Genomic DNA, 12,866 nt, shown 5'->3' with positions numbered 1-12,866 from the left:
TAATTAGATTAATTTGATGGATTTGAGACCCACGAGATAAATCCCTCAAGAATCAGTGATGGTAACGCTATAGGGTCTGCCAGTTCAATACCTGAGTGATATTAATCTCTAATTTATTCCACAAAAGAAGCAAAAATGTCTCAATCATCCTTTCATTAAAACACCCGAACCATTTTTACTACTTAGTAAAAGCTGTGTTTGAAAATTTGGCCTGTGAAGATCTAGTTTCCATTGCTATGTCTTGATTTTTTAGTTCTCTGATATATTTCAGTGAAAGACTGAAATAAAGTAAATTTAGAATGATGCAGAATCTCAATTTTACTCCATCGTCACCATTGGGCAATGTTAACAAGTGTTAAAGGTGTTGTAGGTGCATTTTCATCTACGGCTCGTGTTGACTGTATGACTTTAAAAGTGGATGAGATGTGCTTTTGCCAGTCAATCCAATACTTATTTCTTGTCTTTCCCAATTTCTCTATCTATTGCTAGTGAGAAATCCTGAAATGCTGAGATTGACATCCTATTTCTACTAGTGATGACAGGAGGTCAGATAGGAATGAAGAGCAGTCTGAAAATTTTCAGAAAGACACAGAACTGTTTTGCCGTGATTGGAAAATGTTGATTGAAAGAAATCCAAATATGGGAGGAAAGATTTATTTATTTATTTATCTATTTATTCTGCAGTTGGTATACATTTTTCCAATGCTTTCAAATGTAAGAAACATTGCTCTTCTTTCTGAGTCAGCTGCGAGGGCAGACTGCAGAGAGGTGGAACGGGTCAGATACTGACATTTTATGGATTTTTTATATGACTTAACTCAGCTAATATTTAGTAATTAAAATATCTTGGGGATTTTCTTTCATAACCTTTACCTGGCCATATTTTATAGTTAAATTCCCTGTTCTACATTTGTCTGTATACATTAGAAAGAATTCAACAACTGCTGCATTCTACCTCTTCAATTTTCCCCAGAATTTTCAGTTTGTCAGACTATATTTGGATTTGTGGTTTATATTGTTTAAACAATTGTTCTGTTATTACCCATGCCAAACATATTATTTTCAGCAACAGGGAGCATGATTCCTGTTAGTGGGATTGTTTGAGATCCTTTTGTGAAGCTTTGGAATTGTAATAAGAAAAAAATCATATGAAAATGTAGATTCTAATTTTCTTCCTCAAGAATTCATTTAATTTGTGTTGGTCATGTAATCTTTTAGATAGACCACCAGTAATATATCATCTTGTCACTTCTAGAAGTCACGCAAGCAGGATCGTGGGCTGCAGACATATTGTGGGGCAGCTAAGGTGAGGACACGCAGGATGGCTTTTGTTCACAAAAGACAGATTGAATATTGAGATTACTCACAAATGACTGAAAAATGGTGCTGGGTGTCATTTTTGAAGGCTTCCCATACCCTGCTTGGACTCAGGCCCATCCTCAGGGCCTGACCTGACCTGAACTTGGCTTTTCCTGATTCCAGAGAGGAACCTGGAGCTGGGGCTGTCCTTCTGTTCCCCGTCAGCCTGGACAACCTCTGAGCTCCTGGCATTTCTGGTCCTGGGGAGCTGCCAGCCTGCACAGTGCCATGACAGACCAACAGCAAAGATTCTGCTCAGGACTGTACACGGAGTGACAAAAAACAGAGTGGTGAAAGGTAAGAAAACCCCATAGAAACGCACTGCACTATAAACAGTGTTTACAAAATAGAATGTTTTTTGAAACATTTTTATGTGTGTGACCCTCTAAAGAAATTCATAATATAGTGCCTTGGGCTTGCTGTCATTTTGAGATGTGCTTTGTTCTCTCTGCAACATCAGTTCTCTTGCTTTCAGAATGTACAACCTTTTAACAAGCAATACTAAATCTAACTGCAGGATTAGGATAGAAACTCATTCACAGACAATTCATTAGATTACCATTCAAACTATGCAGTATTAGTTCACAAAGACACGGGAATATCCGCAAAACTTTGCTTGCACTATAGAAATATCAAAGAACAATGAATTTTGTTCTTTGTCAAGGCACAGTAATCACACTGAGAGAAGGTGATTTTTTTTTGCCAATATTTTTTGCCAAAAAACATGTTATTTCACTTGCAAAAGGTTAGAAAAGCTTTACAAACTGATCAAGAGGTAGATATGAGATGTATGCACAAAACCTGTTTTTAGCCTGTGTTACAGCATCTGGTTTTGCACATTGATTAGGTGCTTCTTAGATGCCAAGTAGCAGATAATGCCAAAGAGCAGTTTCAGGTCTGTGGGAAGCAGCTGTCCAAGCAGGAAATGTGTGCCCTAACCGCAGCCTCCTACTTTGCCTTGGCACATGATGCTGCTCGGGCTGTCCAGCCAGGAAGAGGAAATAGTATGGCTTCTTGATCAGCTGCAAATCCTATCAGCTAATATCTGACAAACTGCTGAGGGTTTTCTGTAATGAGTCAATATGAAGCATTTGTGCCAGTTGAGACCGGCCTGCATAATATAATTGCCATTTATGTAAGTACTGGCTAGCACAAAGATTGGGCCCAGATGACATGACTCTAAAGTTAAATACATATATAATCCCTTAAAACTGTAATAAAGACATCCGTGAAGTTGTTTGTCCACAGACTTCAGGCTGTCAAATCAATAAGACAGGTAGAAAAAAAGTTTCAATTCATTAATCTTATAAACACCTTGACCAACTCTATTTCTAATGACCACTCCTGATTTAATACACTGTGATTACAGAAGGACAGTGTGATAAGATAAACGTGAAAGATGAACATTGTAGATTCACTTATCTGGCATTTTAACCAGTGTGAAAAGCTGTAAGTGAACCAAACTAGTGTTACAATCTGAATGGCAGGGATTATTGTTCCGAATGGAAACTACTGACATGGTTACAGTCACTTAAGAGGAGAAACAAAGATACCTGAATGCTTCCTAGTCAGAAAAGCGTATGTATTGTATGTGACAAAGCTAAAGGATTAGACCAACTCACCTTGCCTTGTCTTTATAAAGCACAGCTGAGCATCTGTAATACATTAATGTACAATTTTGAAAAATCCCATAAGAAAAACATGTTTTTCTTGAAATGCCATGGAGAATTTGAGCAATTCTCAGTTCAAATGGCAAGAGAGGTTTTATAAGGTCACGAGGATTAATTAATTAATCCTCTATGTGTGACATGTTTAAAGTAAGGGACTCAGAAATGCTTTCCCATTCAGGTCAAAGTGTTGGTGCTGGCAGCATCTTGCTCCATAATAAGTTAAGATCTGGTTCTCATCAGCTGTTCCTGTGTGCTGTTTTCCACAAACAGGAAAGTATTTCTGAGATTGCGTTGGACTCAACTGGATCATTGACAGTTGTGCCAGTGACCTGATACAGTAAACTCCAGCAGCTGAATTTAAAAGTAACCACAGTTATCTTCAGAGGTTTCCCTTTCTGACACTTCTGTCCAGTCTAGACCCAAACTCCATCACTCTGTGTGTAGAAGAACCACAGAAGAGGCAGCTCTTTAAAAGTTCTCCCAATTTTTTCCTTTTTCTTGGTGCCAGATCTAGTAGAACCACTTTACAGTGAAAAACTGCAATGATACCAGTGTCAGAATAAGACATCTTGAAATTAGCTGGTGCAATAAACAAAGTAATAGTGATAGTACATATTGTCACTGAATTGAAATTGGTAATAATCTCATGACAGGTAATTAGGAAGTTGAGTTCACAAGAGGGTAAATGGACCATGCTAAATCTAAAGAACAGAGGCAAAGCACAACTGGTCTTAAAACTTCAGGAGTAGCAGCTGTCAGTTTCGCAAGGAGAGTTTGTCCAAATAATCCAACAAAGATTTCCATTTAAAACCAACTTAATTAATGTTCAAAAATTTTAGAAAGAATTTCCCTTTTGAAAGAACCTTTTGTCCTCTCTATGTGACTGAAAAAGTCTGTGGGAAGTGTTGAGGATGTGAAATCTCTGGTGCATATGAAGTAGCACACTGTTAAACATGGCTATTAAGATATTTTCTTGGGAGTTGTTTTTGATTCATGTGGAATAGATTAAAAGACTGTTTCAAATCCCACAAGATTTCCCATGGAGTATAATTATACATGAAACAGAATAAGGAATGCAGTCCAACAATTACTTTAATTAGATGGTGGTTACTGAAGCTGTCAGTGTGCCTGGTCTCACAAAGAACTACAAACAGAGAGTTAGGTAATGGAATTGTTGATAAATGTTTGAACTGCCGAGGAATTAATTATCTGTGTAAATAAATACTGGACTAGAAACACTGTAATCAGCTGACGGGGTCTTGCCCTTCATTGTCACTGGTGGTATAATACCTATCTTAAAGACCAATTTGCTGTCTTAATAAAAAAAACCCTCAAGGGTCAGCCTTGCTTCCTTTGAGTAATTCAGCCTTCTGCACTTTTTCTGGGGCCTTTAACTTGAAATAATAAAACTTGGCACAAGCAGCAATGTAAGATTGACGTCAGTAGCACCTGAGATCCTCTTTTCTTCTACTTTCATTTTGTCAATGAGATTAATGTGAGTGCTTCTGAAAGCAATAGAAAAGGTGAAGATATTAATTCTCCTTGACCAGATAATGTTAGTTACACTATAGATGCACTGTGGAGCCTCTCTTCTTACTCTGAAGAATCTGACACCATCTTCTGCCAGAAGAGGTTAGGTGGGAGGGACCAGCATTGTGTTCTGGCCTGGAAATCTTTATGCTTCCACATACGTGATTCTACATGTGTTTTTGGAGCGGTATACAGAGAAGATGATAAAATATGAGATCAGAATTTTGTATCTGGGGTCTTTTACAAAACTAGGTCTTGAGTGATTTGTGTGTCCAGGTTCTGTTTTAAACCATTCTAAGTCAAAAAGGATAGAAATTCATCTGGTTTATGATGTAGTTGGACCTGTCTTGGCTACATGCTTCGTTAGTGCCTTTGCAGTGCTTTAATGAATAGTCCTGACTCAAAGGAACAGCCAAAACCTTACTGAACCATGAAGCTCTTCCTCATTATTTCCATATTCCTCAAGGTATTGCCCTTTCATAATTACAAATGATGTACACTGAAGGCAGAGGATGGGAGTAGTGCTGCTGTCTCTGTGCCTGTAGATCTGTACTTAAATTGTTTTGTGGATTCCTTTCTTTCTTGTGGTAGATAAGATGTAACAAGGAGACGGGAATTTAAAGTAACAAAGCTATTGATTTTCATCTGTAGGAAAGGCATATGCGGCTATGCTCATGCATTCACTTTCTAGGTTGTTAGATGGTATCAGCTTGCCACAGTCCTAAAAATATCCTAATGCAACAATAAGCTTCAGTCTCACATTCTGCTGATCCAGCTATTTCCACTGCTTTGTTCAGTCAAAGAACAATCGTTGAGGAGTGTACAATGATCTTCAGGAGGGACTTGCCAGGAGACACTACTTCGACATGACTGCATTTCAATGGGCTTTTGAGAAGCCCATAGGGAAGAATACTGTAAAAGAAAGTTTTCCTTGTAGAATGTATCTGATTTTCAGTTGTAAACCATTTAGGCAGTTATGTAATTCAAGACTTGTTCCCAACACTGACAGTAAAGCAATTCCTACTTCCATGAACAAACACCCATGAGAGGGATTCAATTCCATAAGCTGCAGAATCTTTCTCAATTTAACTGATTTAATTATGATTCACAGTTTCAGTGAATGTAAAGAGGAATACTGGAATAAAATAAAAAAAAATCTACTTCTTGCTTAATAGCATAGTAAATCTTCATAGACAAGAAAATTTGAACCACTTTAGGGAGGCTTTAAGACTCATAAATGTCTATGGTTAAAAGAAATGTGCTGGCCCCTTGAGCAAATTAAGAACAAGTGATTATCACTCACAATTTTCTTTCCTACCTAGCTTTTTCTTCCTCCTATCCTGTCCTGAGCTGGGACTTGATTTAAGCAATAAATGCATACATATAATTTGCTTTTTATTTTCAAAGAGTTTCAGTTTGCAGCACTAACAGTTTTCTCTTCCATGGTGACATAAAGAGAGCCTCAGTAATGGGATTTTAATGGTATTTAGGCTCCTGATTTAGGTATCAGATTTTTAAAGGTATTCTGATGCATAAGTTAAATCAGGTATTTTATTAAAGCTTTACTGATGGTTCTGATGCATCTGGTGGGCAATGAGGGCATGTTCTCAAAAGTCCATTCTCTTTGAAGGCACATGACTAGAAGTCAAGTTCTGCAGGTTGTTTCGTTGTCCTCCTCTGAACATTTAGCCATAATGTCACATAATGTCTGTTCTTGCCTTTAAAGCATGTGTTCACTTCTATGTAGTAGTTTCTAACTCTCACCTTACCAGGAGTGTGTCCGTCTCTCAAAACTTTCCTTCTGTGGGAAGTGAGTCTTAGTGACCAGCAGTGAGCCTGGATAATTAGGACCTTCCTTCTCTGCAATATAGGTGGGATTTTTCTGATAATAGAATGGAGTTAAAGGGAAGACAGAGGTTATTCTAATAACTTGGAAGCCACAAGTTGTCTGCAGATATTTTATTTGTTCTGAAGAAATTTATATTTTTTTTCACTTGTGTTCCACTGGGCAAAATCCAAATAAGTCTCAGTGATTAGTAGAGATGTTTGAACAGATGAAGCACTGGCTTTCATGAATTATTCAGTAGATAAGTTCAGCAAGAGTTCTGAATCCTTCTTTTTTTCATCTGTAGCTAGTGCATTTTAAAGGTGGAAAGGTGAAGAAATATTCCTTTGCATTACTCAGCCCTTTAAGAAATTCTTTTATTCTTTTCTATGCAACCTCTGCTTTTTATTTCCACATCTTAGAATGAGAGAATCATAGAATCATTAAGGTTGGAAAAGACCTCCAAGATCATATTGTCCAACTGCCAATTCATCATCACCATGCCCTCTTACCCTTTTACCTCAGTGCTACAGCTACATGTTTCTTGAACATCTCCAGGGATGGTCACTCCTCCACTTTCTTGGGCAGACTGTTCCAATGCCTCACAACCCTCTGTGAAGAAATTTTTCCTAATAGTCAAACTGAACCTAACCTCGTTCAGCAACATGAGGCCATTACCTCTCATCCTATCGCTAGTTATTTGGATGAAGAGACTAACCCCTACCTTGCTAGAGCCTACTTTCAGGGAATTGTAGAAAGTGATAAGGTCTCCCCTGAGCCTCTTCTTTTCCTGACTAAAAAATCCCTGTTCCTTCAGCTGCTCCCCATAAGACTTGTGCTCCAGACTCTTCACAGCTTTGTTGCCCTTCTCTGGACATGCTCCAGGGCCTTAATGTCTTCCTTGTAGTGAGGGGCCCATAACTGAACACAGTACTCAAGGTACAGCCTCACCAGTGCAGAGAACAGAGGGTCTGTAACCTCACTGCTCCTGCTGGCTACAATATTTTTGATATTAGCCAGGTTGCCATTGGCCTTTTAGGCCACCTGGGCTCAGTGCAGGCACATGCTCAGCTTTCTGTCAACTAACACTCCCAAATCCTTTTCCACTGTGCAGCTTTCTAGCCAACCTGCCACATTGCACAGGGTTGTTGTGACCAAAGTGCAGGACCCAGCACTTAGTCTTGCTGAACTTCATCCCATTGGCCTCAGTCTAGTGATCCAATCTATCCAGATCCCTCCGTAGGGCCTTCCCAACCCCAGGCAGATCAACACTTCCTCCCAACTTGGTGTCATCTGCAAACTTACTGAGAGTGCAATCAATCCTCTTGTCCAGATCATAGAATCATAGAATGTCAGGGGTTGGGAGGGACCTCAAAATTCATCTAGTTCCAACCCCACTGCTGAGGGCAGTGTTGTCAACTGCTAGATCAAGCACTGGATCAAGCTGCCAAGGTCATCAATAAAAATATTAAACATGTCTGGCCCCAGTACTGACCCCTAAGGAATACTGCACATGACTGGTTGCCAGCTGGATTTAATTCCATTAACCGCCACTCTCTAGGCCCAGCCATACAGACAGCATTTTATCCAGCAAAGTATGCATTTGTCTAAGCCATGAGCTATCTGCTTCTCCAGGAGAATACTGTGGGAGATAGGGTCAAAACATTTACTAAAGTCTAGGTAGATTACAGCCACAGCCTTTCCCTCATCCAGTAGGCAGGTCACCCAGTCATGGATGGAGATGACGTTGGGGAGGCACGCCCTGCCTTTCATGAACCTGTGCTAGCTGGACCTGATCCCCCTGGTTGTCCTGTGCATGCTGTGTGATCGCACTCAAGACAATCTGCTCCATGACCTCCCCCATACCGAGGTCAGGCTGACAGGCCTGCAGTTCCCCAGATCTGCCTTCTGACCCTTCAGGTAGATGGATGTCACATTGACAAGTCTCCATTTGTCTGGGACCTCTCCAGCTAACCAGCATTGCTGATTAATTATGGAAAGTGTCTTGGAAAGCACTTCCACCAGTTCCCTCCATATCTTCGAGTGGATCTCATCTGGTACCATGGATGAATTACAGTCAGGTGGAGCAGCATGTTGTTAATTTTCCTCCTGAACTGTGGAGGGTTTACTTTACTCCCCCATCCCTGTCTTCCAGATCAGGGGGCTGACTACTCTGAGGGTAACTGTTCTGACTTATGCCATTCAGTAGGTGCAATATTATTCTGCAACACAGTCAGCTTCCATGGCTGGACTACTGGTTGAAGAAAAGAGCAAACGCATGCTACTTAGAGTAGGCTACCAAGGGAAAAGTTGTTTCAGTTAGCACAGCCAGCAGTCAGGAAGTTCAGGAGACAAGATGAAATCTCATCCTAAACAAGCAGTGACATGTGCGTGACAGAATCAGAAAAGTTCTCAGTCTCACCAGTGACAGAAGCTGGCAGGGGGGTGAAAGGAATTGTGGAGTTTGGAGAATGAGCAGACTTGGTATCAAAGGAGTAAGGGGCATAAGCACTGCGAAATTTTAAGCCTTTGAGAGATTTACCACCTAGAGCAGGGTTCTCCATCTTCTGGGGATTTTATATGATAAGACCTGTGAACATGTTTAAATAAAAATAGAATTGAAAGTATAATGGATTTCTTACTGTTTCAGTGGTGCAAGGAAACTACATTGTTGTTTTCTTCTCATCTGAGTGGAATAGCTGGAGTTATGACCAGATGTCTTGCAACCAGAATGATACTTTGTTTTCAAGCATGTGAGAGAGATGTTGAAGGTGGACATGTGTATTGCTTGGCTATGCCAGAAACCATTTCTCAGTGTTTGGGGCTGGGGTAGTAGATGGTAACAACATCTCTGTTAGGAAACCGCTTGTCCAAGAGAGCACTTGAATTATTAGCTTCTACGAGGTCATCCCCATCTTCACTAAAATGAGAATTTTTGGCATAATAGGAATGCAGCATTACGAGCACCCTTGAAAGCCTCTAATCAATAGATTCTCAGGATGCAGAAATCCTTAAAGAGTTCTTTCTACAATAAAGTTGTTATTTTATCTCCTTCTTTACATGCTTTTCTGAAAAAGGCTTAATAGCAGTATGTATAAACTGAAGATTTTTGGAAAAGTGCCTTAATTTAGGCAAAATTTGTTCCCTCCGTAGGTCTTCTCAGAATGTAGCATTTTTGAAAACCAGTTTTACAGCACAAGTTTCCATGCCAGCATTCTAAATAAGCTGTGCCTATCAGTTTCTTCCCAAGGATGTCCAAATAGCAGTGAGGACAAGTGCTGTGCTTGCTATGCAGCAGCCTCTTGATGACAGGCATTGAGTGGAGATTTTCTATTTTGCTGAGTTCTCTTGGAAAGTGAGACCTGGTAGAGTATATAGATCAGCTCCTTATCTAGTAGCTGTGGTTTCATATGATCCTGACAATATCTTACTATAAGATCTTTCATGTGCCTTGTATTAGTAATCAGTCAGTTCCTTCTTGAATTGTACATAATTTCTGATTTCTAGAGATTAAGACAGAAAAGGGCCTTACAAAATCAACTGATCTTTCCTTTGAGTCCAAAGCTGGACCAAATGTATATATGGAGACTGTATTTTCATAGGCAATATGGGTCAGCTGCTTGAATAACTAGGGATTCACAGAGTATTTGGGGAAAGCACTACCTCACCTCCCCTTCTGGATAACCTCAGATGCATCAGCTCTCCTTTTTCTCACGTAGTTGGAGACCAACACTTAGGAGTTAATGGAGTGCCTGTTAGAGAAGACGTGAAGAGTGAAAAACGCACTGATATGTGACATTTGTTGCTGGGTTTTTTTCTGAGTTTTTTTTCTTTTTCTTTTTACTTCTTGACTTGCCTGTGAAGCTCTGCCCATTCTGTGGAGCCCAGTTTGCACATTTCCAAGCAGAAATAAAAGTGAATGAAAGGAAGCCATGACATTGTGCACTTACATTGCTGTTAAATGTTAGGCAAGCACACAACAGAATGAATGTTTTGTAGGCAGATGCATTCCCTTGAACTCCATCTTCCTGTCACAACAACTATCACAGCTTTATGATATGGAAATGTGAGAAAAACAGTAAAAAGGGGTCTTTAAAGATGCAGTGGTGTGATTTAGATGTTGATGGAGATAGACCTGTTTTTGTGTTTATATGAGGTCCCCAGAGTAAACAGAGATATGACTCAATTCTACCATATTGCTTGCATGAATAGCATTTGTCTCTTTGTTAATAAGCCTAACATTAAATTGTATGTGGTCTCTCTCTGATTCTCTCTATTCCTTGGAAATAATAATACAGCTCTTAGAAGTTCATTAATGCTGGCATGTCTCTTTGCTTCACTTCTGTAAAGCACGAGAACACAGGCCTTAAATAAAATCTTTGTGAAGCACTTGCACTTGTCTGAAGATAAAAAGCATGTTCCTACATTTGCATTACAAAGAAACCCTTATGAGCATCTTCTTTCTCTGGCACCCTCCTTCCTCTAGGCTTGTATCTGATGGAAAATGCAATTTCCAGCTAATCATTCTAAAAGCCTGTCATTTGTGTCTGTAATGAGAGGGAAGAGTTTTACTGTTGATTTGCAGTGGTCATTAGGCAGTGGGATTCGTGGCAATCCTACAAGAGAATGCAATATGTAGAAGCAGTACTGGGATCTCCAAAGTCTCTATGCTCTTTGTAAGGATTTCTGCTCCACTGGGTGATTCTGAGTAGTGTGGGATTCCTAGGAGGGGAAAAAGCATGTTGCAGGATGAAGATTTTAGATTACCTCTTCCTAAAGCTTGTTTCTGGTCATGTTAGTGTAAATCCGGCATCCTCCTACTGATGACAGAGCAGTGTTGTGAGATCACCCCAGGGTAACTGAGTGCCAAGAACTCCCCCCACCATACCAGACTTGTACTGAATGCTCTCCTTAGGCCAGATGTCATTGATTGGTGTGGGAGTAGAGAGGAATGGTCACCGTAAGATTTTTTGAGATCAAAGGTAGACAGACTGGCATGCAAAAGGGAAGAAGGCAAGTAATCAAACTGTGTATAAATGTCTGTATGAGTATAAACATCTTGTGTAAACACCCGAAGGGGGGTGCACCCTCACAAATTTGTCTTGTCAATATTCATTTATTTTGGTACCAAATCTCTGAGAACAGCCTCCCTTAACGAAATGAGTTTATTGCTCTGGGAATATTTAAGGCACGTATTGTTGCTTCAGTCCTTCGGAAAAGAACTGTACTGGTTAAGAAGATGGTAGACTTGACTGGCAGCCTTTGGAAAAGGATTGGTGAGCAAGACTATAAATTTGAGTGGGAAAAGTGAGAAGGGCATACTGCACCATTCATTGGTGCTTTTTTCTTTAGCACAGTATAATGTAAACTCTGGTACACACCAAGAATACCTATCCAGCACGTCCAAAGTCTGATGTACCCCTCATGACTCTGAAGCCACACATAGGTGCATACACCCTTAAAGAGACCGCCAAAAAGATCAGCTGTACTTTGAGATATGTGATTTTCAGGATTAGGAGAGATTTTTCGTTTCCACAGTTTAGCTGGGAGCAGGGCTGTCAAGATGATAGCATTTTCCGGGAAGGCAGCACAATCCGGCTGTGTTTTAGATCATTCAATTTACCCAAGCAGCAGCCCATTCATTTAGCCCTCCTGGCTTCAGAGTCCTTGCAGTGCTTGGAGGCTGCAGCCAGCAGCAATAAAACTCTCTGAATGTACCTTTCAAGGTGTGTTTGACGCAATACCAACTAGTCCTTGCAAGGTGCCCACGTGCAGAGATTCATGGTATTGTTCACACTCTTCATATTTAATCATTTCATTACTAATTAATGTGGTCATTACCACAGTGCGAAAGGAAAAGATGATTATTAAAGGTTAATGTCATTGCTGCTCATAACGTGCCTTGAATTGTTACAATTTTTACCAAGGTATTTAATTAAACCGATAAGTAACAATGCAATTACTTTTAATAATGTATATGCAACCATATTTATTTGTTCCTCTGTGAGGCCAGTGACTTCCTACAGCAATGAGAGAGAGAAATTTAATCTATAGAGTTTTGTTGTCCTTCTCATTTTGCATTCTCTGCTTTCTGCTTCTCTCATGCTGGATCTGGATAGAGGTGAAGCTCCAAAGACAGACGGTCATGATGAAAAGCCTGCGATACATTTATGGATCAGACATATTGCTTATATGTGGCAGCAGGTATAGTGGCAGCATCGCTTAGGGGCTGGAAATGTTCTTTTCATACTTTTTCCTTCCAACTGTAGCAACTATAGACTAGGATTTCAAAGCACTTCAAACTTATAAAAACTTATTAAATCAAAGGCAAGCAACGAGGCTGCTGTGTTTATGCTGCTTTGACAAAACTAACAATTGCAGTACCAACACCAAGCCCAGTATCACAAATAAATCCACTCCTCTCTCTCTCTGGTTTCAGACTGCATGCCATGTCTGCATGGTCATTCTTGCATCAAAGCTTG

General features: G+C 40.0%; 1 long non-coding RNA gene across 4 annotated transcripts in view; it reads left to right on the top strand.

Moving 5' to 3' along the window:
- Positions 1-12,866, top strand: part of LOC110395749 — a 328,266-nt gene that overhangs the window by 112,903 nt on the left and 202,497 nt on the right. For all 4 annotated transcript variants that reach the window (XR_002436612.1, XR_002436610.1, XR_002436609.1 and 1 more), the window contains exon 4: positions 1,483-1,656. This is a non-coding gene — a long non-coding RNA (uncharacterized LOC110395749). The remainder of the gene's footprint in view (positions 1-1,482; positions 1,657-12,866) is intronic.

Source organism: Numida meleagris, chromosome 3 (assembly GCF_002078875.1).
Source record: "Numida meleagris isolate 19003 breed g44 Domestic line chromosome 3, NumMel1.0, whole genome shotgun sequence".
Classification (NCBI taxonomy): Eukaryota; Metazoa; Chordata; class Aves; order Galliformes; family Numididae; genus Numida; species Numida meleagris.
This window is presented reverse-complemented; position numbering and strand designations above follow the sequence as displayed.